Here is a 19,566-nt window from a genome sequence, read left to right as displayed (position 1 = left end):
TGTATATGTTTATTTCTATTCTTTTGTAAAGCCTGTACTACAAATGTTATCTGTATTATTATGTTTTTAATGATGTATTTTGTACCTTTGTAATTGTATTCTTATGTTATAAAATTGTAATTGTCACCAGTTCATGACATTATTAACTTGTTAGTTACATTTCACTGCACACGTTTCTGTTGGTCATAGTATGTGGACAATATATGAGAAGTAGGGACTGTTAGTGTTTGCACGTGTGTTAATAACTCAGCAAGGGACTGGATAACAGCATTGCTGGTTCTAAGGACAATTTCAAAAACTTTGTGAGTGCACAAGTGGTGGTTTATGGACTTGCTATATTATCCGCAAGACTCTTCAATGGTAATTGTGCACCTGCACAGTCACAACAGATGGCTGCTGGCCATCTCTTCAAGGACTACAGTGGGTCTACATCTTTGATGATCCATCAATACCATTATTTCTACAAGGACTGCAGTGGGTCTGCACCTCTGGTGGCCCACCAATACCATACTCCCTACCAGGACTACAGTGGGTCCGCTCTGTGATGACTTACCTACCAATACTCTTCAAAACTTCGAATGACTCTGCTGTGGGTTTGCTCCATTGTGGCCCATTACCTGTCAGCATGTCAAGAGCCAGCACTGTCTTTCCGTTGGAAGGACAACACTACTTCTTCAAGACTGCATGGAAATCCATTACTTCTGTGTGCATTTTCTTTTACTGCTTAGACTTTGAGAAAAACACTGCTATTTTACTGTGATGAATCAGGACTGTCTTTATGGACTGTGAGAAATTTTGATCTTTTGACCAACATAATATTAATAAGTGTGTGCATTTTATATCTTTGTTACTGTAATTGTGAAAAATTTTTGTCAAATCTGTATTGGCCAGTGCCCAACACCATTTGTAAAAATTTTTGTGGGGAGCATGGGGGCTATGTAAGTAGGCTGTTTATGTTTTCTCTAAGTAAGTAGGCTGTTTATGTTTTCTCTATGTAAGTAGGCTGTTTAGGTTTTTTATTGGTAACGCCACCTCTGTATGACAATCACTGGCTGTGCTGTGGGCAGTCTGTGTCTGCTTTGCATTGTTGTAATACTCGCCATTGTAGTGTTAGGCAGCTGGCTGTGAACAGCGCGTAGCGTTGCGCAGTTGGAGGTGAGCCGCCAGCAGTGGTGGATGTGGGGAGAGAGATGGCGGAGTTTTGTAATTTGTCATGAACTGATATATATTATGACTTGTGATGATATTAAGGTAAATACATTGTTTGCTCTCTATTAATATCTTTCATTTGATAACTACCCCTATCAGTAGTTAGTGCCTTCAGTAGTTTGAATCTTTTATTTAGCTGGCAGTAGTGGCGCTCGCTGTATTGCAGTAGCTTGAGCAGCGAAGATTTTTGTGAGGTAAGTGATTTGTGAAAGGTAAAGTTTAATGTTTGTCAGGGCCATTCTTTAGTAGGGAATTTTGAAAGTCAGATTGCGTTGCGCTAAAAATATTGTGTGTCAGGTTAAGGACAGTCTTGTATAATTGTTCAAAGGGGACGTTTCACATCCCTATTGTACACCCTTTTCAATCCGAGCACCTCCTTGTCGATGGGCCACCCCAATTAATCCCTCTTGGCTCTTGTACATATTGTATATTGCCCTTTTCTCCATACAGCTTACCCCTGTTTTTCTCAGTATTTCGAGCACCTTGCATCATTTTACAATGTCGAATGCTTTTTCCAGGTCGTCAAATCCTATCACCGTACATTTATTTATTTTTCTTTACTCTTGCTTCTATTATCAGTCGCAACGTCGGAATTGCCTCTCTGGTGATTTTGTCTTTCTTAATGCCAAATTGATCACCATCTAACACATTCTTGATGTTATTATCCATTCTTCTGCATATTATTCCTTCAAGCAACTTGGATGCGTTAGTTGTTAAGCAGATTGTGCGATAATTCTCGTAGTTGTCGGCACTTGGAGACTTCGGAATAGTGTGGATAGTGTTTTTCCGAAAATCAGATGGTATGTCGCCAGACTGATACATACTAAACACCAATATGTATAGTCGTTTTGTTTCGATTTATCCAATGATCTTAGAAATTGTGATGGAATGTTGTCTATTCCTTCCGCCTTATTTGATAACTCCTCCAAAGTTTTCTTTAATTTACTTCTAGTACTGGATTTCCGATTTCTTCTAAATCGACTTTGCGTTCGTCTTCTGTCACGCCAGACAAATCTTGACCTCATAGAGGTCTTCAAATATACTCTTTCCACCTATCCACACTCTCCTCTGCATTTAAAATTCCCATTGCACTCTTAATGTTACTACCCTTGTTTTCAATGTCACGGAAGGTTGCTTTGACTTCCCTGTACTCTAAGTCAGTCATTCCGACAAACATTTCTTTTTCGACTTCTTCACATTTTGAACGTATCCATTTTCTCTCAGCTTCCCTGCACTTCCTATTTATTTCATTCCGCAGGGACTTGTATTTCAGTATTCCTGAATTTCCATGAACATTTTTGTACTTCCTTCTTTCATCGATCAACTGAAGTATTTCTTCTGTTACTCATGGTTACTTCGCATTTACTTTCTTCCTACCTATATTTTTCTATCCTACTTCAATGTTTGCTCTTTCTAGAGCTGTCCATTCCTCTTCAACTGTACTCCCTACTGAGCTATTCTTTACTGATGTATCTATAGCCTTAGAGAACATCAAGTGTATCTCGTCATACCTCAGTACTTCCGTATCCTACTTCCTTGTGTACTGATTTTTTCTGACTAATCTCTTAAACTACAGCCTACTCTTCATCACTAATACATTGGGATGTGAATATATATCTGCTCCTACGTACTGTTTACAATATAGTACCTGAATTAGGAATCTCTGTGTAACCATGATGTAATCTAATTGAAGTCATTCCCTATCACCCGTCCTTTTCCAAATATACCTCATCCTCTTGTGATTCTTGAACAGAATATTCGCCATTACTAGCTGAAATCTATTACAGAACTCAACTAGTCTTTTTCCTCTTTCGCCGGCCGAAGTGGCCGAGCGGTTCTAGGCGCTACAGTGTGGAGCCGCGCGACCATTACGGTCGCAGGTTCGAATCCTTCCTCGGGCATGGATGTGTGTGATGTCCTTAGGTTAGTTAGGTTTAAGTTGTTCTAAGTTCTAGGGAACTGATGACCTCAGAAGTTAAGTCCCATAGTGCTCAGAGCCATTTGAACCATTTTTTTCCCTCTTTCGCTCCTCGTCCCAAGCCCCTATTCTCTGGCAACCTTTCCTCACTCTCCTTCCCCTTCAGTTGTATTCCAGTCCCCAGGGACTTTAGATTTTCATCTCCTTTGCGTGCTTTATTACTGTTTTAATATCCTCACATACTTTCTCTGTCTCTTCATATTCAGCTTGCGACGACGGCATATATACCTGAACTACCGTTGTCGGTGTTTATTTGCTGTTAGTTCTGATAAGAACAACCCTATCACCGAACAGCCTGCCGTAGCACACTCTCTGCCCTATCCTCATATTCATAACAGTTTCTGCTGCTGTTGATATTGCCCCATACTCATTTCACCAGAATTCCTTGGGTTCTTTCCATTTCACTTCACTAACCGCTACTGTATCTATATTGAGCCCTTATATTTCCCTTTTCAGATTTTATTGCTCCCTACTACGTTCAAGCTTGTGACATTCCACCCACTGAAGGATAGAACGTTTCCTTTCGTTGGTCATTCAGTCTTTTTCTTATGGTCAGCTGCCCTTTGGCAACCCCTCCTAGATATCCGAATGGGGACTATTCCGGAATCTTTTACCAATGGAGAGATCCTCATGACACTTTATGAATTACAGGCCACATTTGTCTTTAATCGTTTTGCATCCACATGCTGTTTATCATTGGTGATTCTTCCACCTTTAACGACAGCCTCCCATCCCAAGTACGAGAAAGAGCCCTGAACCTCTGATCGCTCCTCCGCCCTCTTTGACAGGCCATTAGCAGAATGAGTGTGATCTCTTATACCGGCGATCTTCGGACGCCAATATTGTTTATTAATCAAAATTTAAGCAATTGCGTGTTTCGAACTTAAATCCGAGGACATTCCGATTACTAATCAAAGACTCTACCCCTAGCCCACGGGTAATGAGCCGAAGTCATGTGTTCCTGCACGACCGCCCTCATGTTCGGTGATGTTTCCGACATACGAAAAAAAGGCCAGAAATCAGAAGTTCATGTGATGTTCAAGATGTTTACTGACGTCAAATTGGCACAAATTTTATTTATAATTCTCCCCAACGCCTTCGTGGTTGTGTGTAATGTCGTCACATACCATCTTACCCACATTTTACCCCTTCTTCTGAGGCTTCCGTGATGGCAGTCACAACGGCGACACCCAGACTTGAAACCTCGCGGTTTTCTTATGAGTGACTGGGGGAAAGATTTCCGGCACAGCACCTCTCGACGAGTACAACATTTCAGTCACACCGTCCCTCAGAATCGACGCGGGAGGGTTCTCAGTGGATGACACAATATGTCATCGAAGAAACCAACCCTTTCCTTACGGCGTTAATTCCCGCACACTACACACTCGGAAACGAAACTTCTCAATGTGATGAGCAACATCTTGAAACTCTTTGTCACTGCTGACAAAGCCATCTCTACGAATATTAAGCAGCTGCATCCCCACTGAACGTGGTCGTATCCCTTTGGACCTCAGCGTGAGCGAAATTTTGCTCTCGTGTACAGGCTGGAATAGCTGCAAGTAAACTCCTGCTGAAAGGTAGACCACGTATGCTAGTAACAAGGATTCCACATTAAATGCACCAAGGAAATGAAATACTCTTTTGGCAGTAGTGGGGCCTGAGGATGCCGGAAATGTCCCGCCGAAACTAGTCGTGCGGTAGAATAAGGACATTCTGAAGATACAACTGTGGTGGTGCTTTTCCTCATATATATCATCACATGAAGGCCCTCGCCCATGCCGTAATATGCACAGTCATAAATAGTCCAGAACCATTAGACGCAATTTGGACACGGCCTGAATCAGCAAAGTGTAATTATGGTTTTTCAGGCCTCCAGTTTCACGCCGTTCTGTGGCGTGATCACGTAAGCTTGCGAAATTCACATGTACATGAATACAGTGGTGAAGGGTTCCACTAAGGCCCTCCATTTCGGCAATTCCCTCGGTGGTACGTATCAAAATTTATTGTGAATGTTTAAAATGTGCCTTGACAGCGAAAAATTTCGGAATACCCCTCGACTCCAGAGGGCAGGCACCCACTTGGCACACCCATGATGCTAGTTGCGGCTGCGTTGCTATCCAAAGGTGTGCGATCACGTTGAATGAGGCTGGAGACCCACTATGTGCTTAGACAGGGGTTGAGATGTCTGACGGTGTCAGCTGCATCAAAGATTGTCAAGGCTCTCTTCGAACTGAGAACTGTCGTTTCCGAGCGCAAAATGTGCGGTAATCAACACCACAAAGAAAAGGGGTGGTGAAACACGTATGTAACGTAGCAGCGATGGCGAGGCATTGCAGCGTCTCTGACCAGAGAGTATGCGCTTGACCGCGCGAGTTGCGTCGAGTTCGCTAGTTGTCGCTATGCAGAGCAGTACTCTGTCAGTAGTTGTTGCGAACAGTAGCTCTGTTCAGTGGCGTCCAGTACGCTAGTAGTCGTCATGCAGAGCGGTCGGTCAGTGGTAGCAGCCCAGTGCGGTTGTGTGATGTGGTCTGTCGGCATTCTGGTCAAGATGCTGAATGAGGTATACTGTTAATTATGATAATCATCGGATAATGTAAAGTTTATTTATTGTAATTAATTTTCGACAAGTGCCCCCAATAATAATTTTGATTTCAAAAGCAATTTTACATAAAATTTTATTTAATTGAAGTAACTATTTCGTTCCACTTCCCTTAAAGAAAAGTTTCAGTTTTCAGTTAAATAATAAAAAAAAAAGGAATATTATTATTTGCAATGCAGTTCCTCCAAGCCGTGCGCAAGAATAAGAGCAGAAATTTGACTAGCTGTTACAATGAGGTAAGAATTTAATTCTGATTTTTGCACAGGGCCAAAGACCGATATTTCGGTTTAATTGAATTTCATTAGCAGTGAATTGTTTTTCATTATTTTGTGGAAGCTTACACCAGAGTCAGATTGCGAATTTCACATTTTTGTTGCCTTTGTCAGTACATTTCATTGCAGGGAGGTTATTCTTGGCTCCTATTCATTTATTATTTCTGTCTTTAAATTTTGGTGGAGAAGTTACACTTAAGCGCAATGTCCATTAGCATTTGTAAATAATATTGTCGTTTCTTTTAAATTTCGGTGGGGAGGTTACACTTGGCGACACCCAGTCCAGGATCGTATTTCGTTGAGAGTCTTTTGAAAGACAGTCAGATATCTGCTCTTATTTGCTTAAGTATAATTAGGATTTGGCGCAACGCTTTTACTAATCTTGTGACTCTTTCTACAGGTCAACGGCAATTCGTTGCTCTATTGTATTTGTGTGTTGCTTTTGCATTTGTGCTTATTGTTTTGTGAATAATTGTGACTACTGTTAAAATGCCGCGAAAGACTGTGAATAGTGTATCGCGAGGTATTACGAGCGAAATTACCGGCTCAAACGACTTTACCGATAGGACATGTGACATGCAGTGTAATGATGACAATCCTGCGTTCACTAACAATCAGTGCATTACAACCACTAGTGATGACTTTTATATTAATGACGAACAAACGAACTCGATTGTGTCTGGTGTTGTTTTGACGACAATTGATGATGCGGGGCGCCCTGTTGTAATGAGCGCTGCCCAGCTTAACACACCCAATTTGGAAAATTCAAGTAACGTACCGACAAATTTTTCGAACGAAAATGGTCAGTGTACTGAAAATTCGACGGATTCATTTAACGCGACAATTGCAGGTACACAATCAAACAGCACTGATAATGGAGTAAGTAATGTTACTAGGGGTCAATTTATGGCATTTTTGGTACAAAATTTCAAACAATTTAATGAACAGTTCAAACAACTTAGGGAAGATTATAAACAACTTAATGAAAAACTTGATGAGCAGAGCAAACGACTGGAAGAAGAGAACAAACAATTTAGAGAACGGAACAAACAATTTTCTGAAGGTATTAAACAGCCGAGAGAAAAACACGATAACCTTAATGAACAGAACAAACAAGCTAGCGAACAGATTACAGCTGTTACCATACAATGTCAGGACACTAAAATACAATTACGTGAGGATACTAAGGCTTGTGCTAATAACAGTAATAATGAAGTTGGCACTGTTGCACAAGAATTAAGTAGTACACGTGTAGGCACAACAGAATCACAGATACACGAAATTAATGCAATCTCTGAACAATGCCGTAAAAACGCAGTACAGATACGCGACGAGTTTAATTTGAAGTCACTGGAAGTTTCACACACTGTGAATACGGAATTTGTTAATAAAAGTGAACGACACAACAACCAAATTGACGAAAGTATTAAAGTAACAGAATTAACAATTATTTCAGTCACCAATACGTCACAGAACCCGCCACGTTGTGAACATTTGTCAGACTCACGCAGCACGTATAATGTGAACAATTTACAGAGACTACGCGAATTAAAATCTGAAAAGCTACGCGACTTAAAATCTGAAAAGTTACGTAACTTGAAGTACGAAATGACACGGACAAACAGATTCACACACAAACCTGAACGTGTTATCAAATTCAGTGACGAGAACGTTGATTATAAGCAATTTGCATTTGTAAGAAAATCTAAGGAATTTAATAATGACAGAACACAGGTACACGCTTTGCACTGTATACGACAATTTATCTTTGTACATTCACCGCTACTACCTGTAATGCAGAAAATAGCTTTGAACCAGATGCGACAATTTGCTATTGTATTTACAACAGCATTGCCTATAATGCAGAAACTAGAATTAACATGGATACAACTATTTGCTTTTGAATTTTTACCGCTATTGCCTGTAACGCAAAAACTAAAATTTATTTGCAGTGCGTAAATGACCTCAGGGGATTCATTACGCTTTAATGAATATGTGCCGTAGCGAGCATAGGGCCCCGAGCTGTAGTAGTGCTGTTTCGTCTTTAGTTTTCTGCACTGCTTCCTTCTCTTCTACTATCCTTTATATCTATCAAAACTGCTCTTTAACTATTGGTCTTTGTAGAATTAAGAAACGTATGTAATGAAAGCCGGATACGACAAATCTATTACCGAATGTGACAATTTTCATTAGGCACTCCAGAATCACGAGAACTTAAATAACAGATAAAAATCGTAATCATCAGTATGTGTAAAATTATCAGCAATAGCAAACCACATTTTGGTAACAATATATGTTTTTCGCTACAATAGCATAAAGGTCAACCGCTTAGCATACCTAACCAACAATGCAGTCTACAAGGTCAACCAAACTTTAATGTTCCGCCGCGTGCACGTATAGTCCCAGCTCCAACAAATAGTGACGCATGGCAGCAAAGAAACAACTACGTACAGACAACACACTATTTCAACTCGTATCGCAATGCGCCGTATAGAAATTACTATCATGACAGACGTAAAAATAACGAGCACAATTTTCAGCGTACATTTAATAACAGTCGATCTTATGAGCAGCAACAACATCAGCAACAACAAATAATCATGAATGAAACAGACAATAGGTGTCATCCATAGCGTAACACGTCAGTAAGAAATAACAGAACAGTTCATATAGTGGATATGCCACAGCATCCTCCCGTAAAATAAATAACGGCACGTACGATAGATTTTAACCAGATACAGCACAGATTGCATATTACAGTAACGCAAACATTACTTTTGACACGCAGAATTTTGCTCACGAGAATGTTATTTGAAACATGCTCTGTTGAATGCACGACTTTTATCGCACCCAGATCTTACTAGAAATTTTTCCATTGCCACCGACAGTTCTAACACCGCTTTAGGCGTACATATTTTCCAGGAAATTGAAGTAGATGGTTCAATAGTAATTAAAAACATCGCATTTGCAAGCCGCATTTTGTCACCTGCTGAACAAAATTACTCCGTTACAGAATTGGAAACATTATGTGTTGTATGGGCTTTTACGAGATTTCGGCACTTCCTTTATGGCAGACATACCACCGTTTACACAGACCACAGAGCGATACAATTTTTGCTTTCAGCTAAATTTACTCACGACAGGTTAAGTAGATGGAAACTTTATTTACAGGAATTTAATTTTACAATAGTTCACATTCCCGGCACACAAAATGTTATAGCAGACGCAGTATCGCGTTCTCTCAGCAACAATCAGCAAGACGTAGCAACCAACTTCTGCAAAACAAATTTCAGTGTCATGTACATTCAGCAAGTTGCATTTGAAAACTTTATTTCATCGTCATTACAGGACATAGCAAAAGAGCAAAATAAAGACAACGTGTGGAAAGAAATTAAACACCTTTGGCAAGATAAGAATAATGTTACGATTAGAAACCATTACACTGTACGCAATGACATTCTGTTTCGCCGCTCTCATCCTGACAGCAACAATTGGTTATTATGCATTCCTGACGAACTGGTTAACAAACTAATTTGGTACACTCATTTAAGTTACGCACATTACGGAGCACGAAAATGTTTTCTTATACTGAGACAGAACTTTTATTTTGCCAACATGGAGAAACGTATACGACGAGTTTTAGCGTCTTGTAAAATTTGACAGAAAGCTAAATCAGACACCACTTCACATATTCCTCCATTATATCCCATTATACCTGTTAAATTAAGACATATGGCCGCTGTAGATATTTTTGGTCCAATTCCGAGAACTAACAGAGGTTTTTGCTACATCTTTGTCGCAGTTGAGCTCACTTCAAAATTTGTTACTTTCACTCCATTACGCAAAGCTACTGCTAAAACTGTTTCGAAAGCATTTGTAAAACATTTTCTATTTCATGTAGGGCATGTGATGAAAGTAATTTCTGACAATGGATCTCAATTTCGTAGTAGTGTATGGACACGCATGTTACGAGCCAGAAACATTTCTCCGATCTATATATCCAAGTACCACGCTTCTTCGAACCCCTGTGAACGGTTAATGAAAGAAATTGGTAAGCTGTGCCGAATATACTGCCACAAAAGACATATTGATTGGGATACACACATACTCTCATTCCAAGATGTAATTAATTCCATCCCAAATGAATCCACTATGCTATCTCCATCTGTTATACTGAAAAACGTTGAGCCACCAAACAAAATTAAAGTATTAGTAAACTTCCCTAAATGTCGTCGACTAAGACACCACGAAATAATTGACATTGCGCTGAACAACATCAAACGTGCCGCAGAGCGCCGGAGAGGACAGCAAAAACAGGTTTGTAGACGCCGCGACTTTCACGTTGGACAGAAGATATTAGTACGTACACACTATTTATCCAGTAAATTAAAAGGTAAGTGCAGTAAGTTTGAACTTCTATACGCAGGTCCATATCGGATTCGCAGCATCCCTCACCCCAATGTTGTACACGTCGAAACTTTGAGAACCAGAAAATCGAAAGGCAACCACCATATCTCAAACATTAAACCGTTTATTGAATGAAGACACTTTATGATTCAACACACTATGATGTCATTTACTAATGCAATTATTTCACCTGACTAATTACTGATGATTATCGTATTTTTTCTTGGCAAGTGCCCGGCAAGGTAAGGTTAGCAGGTCGCTTTTCTTGTCGTTACACATCAGACCGTGCACATTTTCCATTTTTTGTGTGTATGATTGTACTCCAGTTTTGTTTGTATGTACTGTGAAATAGTTAAGATATAACACACCAGTGACTTTGACATTTTTTTTTGCCTTATGACATCTCAACATCGTGACTGTTTTACATTTTGCTGCTGCATTGTGATATTCTCTGTACATTTTGGCTTCGAACACTGTCAATGTCTTTGACATATTACGTTTTCTGTCATGTTATGCTGTATGGTTAATTGTGTCACCATAAACCAGTCATTATTTAGTGGGTATATGATTTAAATGCAAGACATTAATCTTTGTTCATCAATTTCAGAAAGAAATGATGCGTGTAAGAAATAAATTCAACAGAAATGGGAATTTCACCTACGGATTAAACGAAAGAAGATGCAATAACTTTATGAGGAAGAGTAAATGGATCAGGATTAACAAGCATTAACAAGAATATACTATACTCATCGTAGAATAGCAGTCTTAACTAATTTTTTCTTTCAGAATACAAGGTGATTGATGCAGGCTGTCAGACAGAACTACACATCTTAGTTTTAGTGATGAAATATGCTAGAGATAAGGAATAGTTGTGTAATGAGTAATGAAGTGATTTTTTTGCAGATGATAATGAATACTGATGAATAATGATGAAGGATATGGTATTATGAATAATGAAGTTTTTCTTTACAGGTGATGATAATAATGAAGTTATGATAATATGGATAATGAAGTTTTTTTCTTTACAGATGAGGATAATGTTGAAGTTATGTATTTATGCTACGTAGTTATTTAAGTATTTGTTGCAGTTTGTTTTGACAGCAGGTGTTATATTGCATAGTAGGATGACGGAAAGTTACGGAAAGGACAGCTATGGAACACATTTTATACACATTTCACTACCTGTTAATTCGAAGTTCACTACTTTTCAGCATAGTGTGCGTTTCTTCTTTCAGGTCAATAATCCATTTTGTATATTTTTTTCAGGAGAAGCTTTTCATGATACTTACTAAACCTGTTACTTATTATACCTGTTCTAGTACTTGCATTTTTATTTTACCCATTTGTGTTTATCATTTATAAATGTGATCACATATACTGCCTTGTTACATAACCTTGCTACAGCTGACTCATGACGAATGACGTTACCTATCCTCATTTGCAGCAATAGGTCAAAAGCAAATAGTGTTATGCCTCAGCAATTAATTATCGATCCCAACGCAATGCATTGCTAACAAAAAAAAATGTGTTACCAGTCCCAAATAGTGATACCAGTTTGAGAAAGTTCTGAGTAATGCTGATTAGCTCTGAATAGTATGTCACTTCAGTAATGACTTCTTAATGAGACAAAAAAAAAGTGTATATATAAAATAATGCTTTGTCACTAGCTAATAACTGCCACTGTTTATTGTAATGAGACGACTTATAATGCCTGTGATTATTAATGATATGACTGTAATTAACTGATTTTTAATAATGACTTCATAATGATCTGAATAATACTGAATGATGAACTATGTTTTATTCTATTCAATACTTGCTGGCCACTGAGTGCCAATAATTAATGTCACTCAATGATTTGTTATTGATTATGCCATTAATTAGCTCTTGTTTTCAATGCTATACTTTGTAACTGGAAAAGAATGCGATTATTTAATAATGTTTTGTAACTAGGAAAAGAAGGCTACTGATTCTATGTAAAACAATTAATGAACATTTTTCTGTAATACTACATACTTGGTACAGAAATGTTCAATAACTGGGCTATGAATGCCACAAACTACTAATGAAGACTGTAATTGTCAATATTATGTGACATAATGTCCTTCTCCTCATAAGCTAACTACCCTGAATTACTGCAATGTCCATTTGTCCTGTTTATCCTAGTGATCATGGAGCACTATCTTCGGTTTTGCACTAATTCTACGTTGGTGTGCTTTGTAAGAGCGTGGTGTTGACACGACATGCTGTCCACCACCGTGAGCAATGAAGACGTTATTATGGTCCCACTGTTTGGTTTACCTAATGTACTGCCAAAATGAGAATATGGAACATTACTACGACCGTTCAGTGTCTTGGCTACACTGATAAATTCTGATGGGAAAAGAACTGCAAATTGTGTCACTTGGTGTTGTACTTCTGTGGAAAGATATGGACTTTCAGAACAGCTGTGTGCAATCTAAAGTGCTACAACCATGATGCAATCCTTCCCTTTCCTATCCTAATTCTTGTCACATAGTGAAAATCATTTTTTTTGCTAACATCATTTATATTCGTGGGTTATACATTTTTTTCGATTCGCTGAACTCCAGTGCGAGTACACTTATGTCACTGGTCGACATGATGTTTTGCCATTATGTTTATTTGTTGTGAAAATGCTAAAGACATTTTTTCAGTGCGCGTGCACTTTGGACATGAGTTTTTTGCCATTATGTTTATTTATTGCGAAAATGCTAAAGACATTTTTTTGATTTGTTCTGAAGTACAGTATATGTACACTCTTGTCTTTTATATTGTATATACATTTTTTATTTTGATGATATGTTCTGAACTACAGTGCATGTGCACTTCTGTTAGGTGTTAATATGTTTTCTACTGAACTTCAGTGCCTGTGCACTTTTCTCATTTTTCAATATGATTTGTACTATTCTGTATATTCAATACTTCAATGCATATGCAATTATGTCATTTGTTACTAATTGTATATACATTTCATCATTTACTGATATGTTCTCAACTGCAGTGCATGTGCACTCATGTCACTTGTCAACATAATATTTTTTGCCAGTCTGTTTATTTGTTCTGAATATGCTAAAGAATTTTTTCAGTGCCTGTGCACTTTGTTATATGTCAAATAATTTGTATATACATTTTTCTGATTTGTTACTATGTTTTGTACTCACATTTTGTCTTTGTCTGATATATTTTGTACTTAGTGCGTGTGCACAACATTTAATTCATGTACTACATCCAAATATTCTGTAAATTGTAGAAGTTTATTAATTAAAGAAAAACTTTGCCGCGCTTGGCAAGTCCAAATGACTCACCATCGCTGCCAAATTTTTGCCCCCCCAGTGGAGGGTTATGAAACACGTATGTAACGTAGCAGCGATGGCGAGGCATTGCAGCGTCTCTGACCAGAGAGTATGCGCTTGACCGCGCGAGTTGCGTCGAGTTCGCTAGTTGTCGCTATGCAGAGCAGTACTCTGTCAGTAGTTGTTGCGAGCAGTAGCTCTGTTCAGTGGCGTCCAGTACGCTAGTAGTCGTCATGCAGAGCGGTCGGTCAGTGGTAGCAGCCCAGTGCGGTTGTGTGATGTGGTCTGTCGGCATTCTGGTCAAGATGCTGAATGAGGTATACTGTTAATTATGATAATCATCGGATAATGTAAAGTTTATTTATTGTAATTAATTTTCGACAAGTGCCCCCAATAATAATTTTGATTTCAAAAGCAATTTTACATAAAATTTTATTTAATTGAAGTAACTATTTCGTTCCACTTCCCTTAAAGAAAAGTTTCAGTTTTCAGTTAAATAATAAAAAAAAAAGGAATATTATTATTTGCAATGCAGTTCCTCCAAGCCGTGCGCAAGAATAAGAGCAGAAATTTGACTAGCTGTTACAATGAGGTAAGAATTTAATTCTGATTTTTGCACAGGGCCAAAGACCGATATTTCGGTTTAATTGAATTTCATTAGCAGTGAATTGTTTTTCATTATTTTGTGGAAGCTTACACCAGAGTCAGATTGCGAATTTCACATTTTTGTTGCCTTTGTCAGTACATTTCATTGCAGGGAGGTTATTCTTGGCTCCTATTCATTTATTATTTCTGTCTTTAAATTTTGGTGGAGAAGTTACACTTAAGCGCAATGTCCATTAGCATTTGTAAATAATATTGTCGTTTCTTTTAAATTTCGGTGGGGAGGTTACAGTGGTTTCATTGACGCACCTTATGACACCCCCTGCGGCCTTCTCGTGTCCATTATGACCGGCGGTGTTTCAGAAGTGCCTCAAATAATTTCCGTGTCGTCGCAGGCGCTATGATTTGCTACCATAAGAGAGGAAGGTTCTAGGCACATGTGAGCCAAATTTCAGACTTATATATCTCTATGGAAAACAACTACAGGGTTTCCAGAAAGTGATCCTTTAATACTATTGATCGAGGTAGATTGACGTTCTCTGGCTTCCTTTTGCAGTTAATTTATTAGTTTATTTTCAGTGTTATGGTTTCTGGGCTCTGCTCGTATTTGTCAATTTGCTTTTTATATTTGTTGTATTATGGACTTCTTTTTACATTAGCTCTCTTTCCTAATGTTCATACTGTTGTGAACAGCTTCCGACTCTGCCATAAAGTGTTCTATACATTTTTTGTCTCCTTTTGATCTGAAATTATACAGGGTTATTACAAATGATTGAAGCGATTTCACAGCTCTACAATAACTTTATTATTTGAGATATTTTCACAATGCTTTGCACACACATACAAAAACTCAAAAAGTTTTTTTAAGCATTCACAAATGTTCGATATGTGCCCCTTTAGTGATTCGGCAAACATCAAGCCGATAATAAGTTCCTCCCACACTCGGCGCAGCATGTCCCCATCAATGAGTTCGAAAGCATCGTTGATGCGAGCTCGCAGTTCTGGCACGTTTCTTGGTAGAGGAGGTTTAAACACTGAATCTTTCACATAACCCCACAGAAAGAAATCGCATGTGGTTAAGTCGGGAGAGCGTGGAGGCCATGACATAAATTGCTGATCATGATCTCCACCACGACCGATCCATCGGTTTTCCAATATCCTGTTTAAGAAATGCCGAACATCATGATGGAAGTGCGGTGGAGCACCATCCTGTTGAAAGATGAAGTCGACGCTGTCGGTCTCCAGTTGTGGCATGAGCCAGTTTTCCAGCATGTCCAGATACACGTGTCCTGTAACGTTTTTTTCGCAGAAGAAAAAGGGGCCATAAATTTTAACCGTGAGATTGCAGAAAACACGTTAACTTTTGGTGAATTACGAATTTGCTGCACGAATGCGTGAGGATTCTCTACCGCCCAGATTCGCACATTGTGTCTGTTCACTTCACCATTAAGAAAAAATGTTGCTTCATCACTGAAAACAAGTTTCGCACTGAACGCATCCTCTTCCATGAGCTGTTGCAACCGCGCTGAAAATTCAAAGCGTTTGACTTTGTCATACGGTGTCAGGGCTTGTAGCAATTGTAAACGGTAAGGCTTCTGCTTCAGCCTTTTCCGTAAGATTTTCCAAACCGTCGGCTGTGGTACGTTTAGCTCCCTGCTTGCTTTATTCGTCGACTTCCGCGGGCTACGCGTGAAACTTGCCCGCACGCGTTCAACCGTTTCTTCGCTCACTGCAGGCCGACCCGTTGATTTCCCCTTACAGACGCATCCAGAAGCTTTAAACTGCGCATACCATCGCCGAATGGAGTTAGCAGTTGGTGGATCTTTGTTGAACTTCGTCCTGAAGCGTCGTTGCACTGTTATGACTGACTGATGTGAGTGCAATTCAAGCACGACATACGCTTTCTCGGCTCCTGTCGCCATTTTCTCACTGCGCTCTTGAGCGCTCTGGCGGCAGAAACCTGAAGTGTGGCTGCAGCCAAACAAAACTTTATGAGTTTTTCTACGTATCTGTAGTGTGTCGTGGCCATATGTCAATGAATGGAGCTACAGTGAATTTATGAAATCGCTTCAATCATTTGTAATAGCCCTGTATTTCAGTCCTATTTCTATTAGTTTCATTCCTTTATTGTTTAATAGTGTGAGTGTGAGATTCATCATCTGGTGTGCTTGTCTGGCTATTTCGGTTTTATGTTTCTGTTCTGTGCTTGTCATTTCTTGAGCTCTATTATCTATTATTTAAATTTTTTTTCTGTGTTAGTTTTTCGGATTGTGTGCTGCTCTTGAACAGACGTATTTCAACAACGAATGGAAGGATTCAATATAGTAAGTTTGAAAGTATGCCTGAAAATCAATTACAATGAAAGAAATTTCTTGTATTATCAACACACCAAAAATAAATTTCTATAAATTAACCACGAAGTCTTCGAAGCAGTTAATGAGTTCTTGTATTTGCTTAAGGAAAACCACTCGACGGAATTACTAATAAATTGACACATGGAAATAACGTCCAGGAGTTATTTTGGTAAGCTAAATAGTATTCAGATCCAAGACCCTGATGCCTCTGAAACAGAAAGCTTACAGTCACTTTGTGTTACCAATTTTTACTCAAATCAATAAGACTCGGGCTTTCAGTACGTCAACTATTCAGAACCTGATAGTTGCTTAGCGAATCACAAGTAGCTTCAAAAACGATTTCTTTCTTGGTGGTGTTATCTCTACACCGATACATTGACATAAAACGCAGATATCACTTTACAGATAATTTTACAGCTTAAATAAGCGTTTTGATATAATAAGAATATTCCATTTTATAATTTAGTATCTCTGGTTGATGTTCCTTATTGAACTAACTTAGGAGAGACGTAAGATTAGGAAAGTGGCTAGAACAGAAGTTGTAATAATGACATTGATGTAAATGATATGTAGAATGGTAGAACACGTGGCCATGCTACTGGACAGTAAATGGATGGTGGGGGCAGTTCGCTTACGTCAAGAGATAAGAAAAAGGAGAGGTGGGTAGATGACTTAGATGTGTGCAGCTGAAGCCCATGACGTATGGAAAAGTCATTAGAAATCTATCTTTAAAAAATAAAAGGAAGAAAATAAAAGCTTTACATTGACAACTACGCAATTTTGGCACTGACTGAAATGTGTGAGAACAAAACCTTTCTTATGTAGATTTGAAACGGTTTTCTGTCTTTCAGCCTCCTCGTAGACGTATTGTCCGCCCCCGGTAGCTGAGTGGTCAGCGCGACAATATGCCAATCCTAAGGGCCTGGGTTCGATTCCCAACTGGATCGGAGGTTTTCTCCGCTCAGGGACTGGGTGTTGTGTTGTCTCAATCGTCATCACTTCAGCCCTATCGACACGCAAGTCGCCGAAGTAGCGTCAAATCGATAGACTTGCACCCGGCGTACCGTCTACCCGACGGGAGGCCCTAGTCACACGACCCTTTTGTTAGATGTATTTCTTACCCTGTAAATAAGGTTTTGAAGGTAATAAAGATTACTTCGACCTTACATTTGTGGCTATACGTCCATAAGATCTTATAGCATCCCGTCCACCTACAAGTAATTACATTAAGATCCAAGAGCGGACATATTCAGACCAGGCGCCCTGGCTTCAAAAACGATTTCTTTCTTAGTGGTGTTATCTCTACACCGATACATTGACATAAAACACCGATATTACTTTACAGATAATTTTACAGCTTAAATAAGCGTTTTGATGTAATAAGAGTATTCCATTTTATAATTTAGCATCTCCGGTTGATGTTCGTTATTGAACTGACTTATCCGTTTTGCTTCATTTATCCGTTTAGCTTTTACAGATTTGTAGTGATGTTTAATTTATCTCACCCAACAAATGAAGTTGTTACAGTTGAATGGAGTAGTATATTTATTTAGTTAGAGATCGGGAATTCATAAACTCGTCAAGTCAGCCTACGATTCAGGAACAGGTGATTTCTTTCAGTGGAATTTCTGTGGCTGAGGAATTAATATTGCTTTCAAATGCAGAAATCAATTTTATTATTCAACAAGTGAACTCACTCATTACGAGTACAAAGAGCTTGGCCCCATCAGTGACTTGTAAGAGAGATATTTGTCGTCCTTGGGCAGTACTATACATTGAAATGAAACTGAGATGTTGGCCATAGCTCTGCAGATGCAGTGCTGATAACTCCATGTTGATGGCATATGTCCTTTTATATTAATGAGCGATCGATTAACTTGTTTATCTTTGGCCTACTTATTCTATATGTATGACGATATATTAGCGTGCAGTAGTTCAACAGCATCCATCTTTGACTATAGATAGTAATTCGGATCAGTTGACAGACCACAGTCTAGACATGTGTCCCGCTGGTCATTGATAACGTGCAGTGATTTTTTATGCAACGTATGCAGCTAGATGACAACAATATTCGGCTATTATTTAGACCACAGCAACATGACAATCGTTCTGTCGTTACCCATAAACGTTCGATACTGCACGCTTCCTCAGCCGACATGCTGAGGAAAAACTGCAATGGTTATGTTACAATAATTCCGTAAGCGACATTTTTTTCCGGGGTAGCCGAGCGGTCTAAGGCGCCTTGTCACGATCGCGCGTCTCGCCGCGTCAGAGGTCCGAGTCCTCCCTCGCGCTCGTGTGTGTGTGTGTGTGTGTGTGTGTGTGTGTGTGTGTGTGTTGCCCTTAGCGTATGTTAGTTTAAGTTAGATTAAGTAGTATGTAAGCCTACGGACCGTTGACCTCTGCAGTTTGGTCCCATAGTCCTTACCACAAACTTCCAAAATTTTTCCAGGCAACCTGGAGATTCCCAGCCCGAACATACTAACTGTTAGCTACTGTACCTCATGTAGGAGTTAATAGGTAACTTCCACAGCCATTGCCTATTACATTTCGTAATAACTATGTACAACAATTGTTATAGATATTAGGCTTATATTTTACCAAGTCCTGGGTTTCGTGCAGTTTACGAATTACATCGTCATAGCCAATTATGAAAAATATACGAAATATATTGTGTTACACGTCATCTATACAAAACATTCCTTGGTATTTCTCAGTTCCTGAAAAATTAACTTTGTGTGTCGAACTTTTACAAGTCAACAAGGAAACATTCAATGGCATCTTTGTAAAACAGTAAAACAACTTCAGTAATTTCATTTTTATTACTAAA

Source organism: Schistocerca piceifrons, chromosome 1 (assembly GCF_021461385.2).
Source record: "Schistocerca piceifrons isolate TAMUIC-IGC-003096 chromosome 1, iqSchPice1.1, whole genome shotgun sequence".
NCBI lineage: Eukaryota > Metazoa > Arthropoda > Insecta > Orthoptera > Acrididae > Schistocerca > Schistocerca piceifrons.
Note: the sequence above shows the minus strand (reverse complement) of the source record.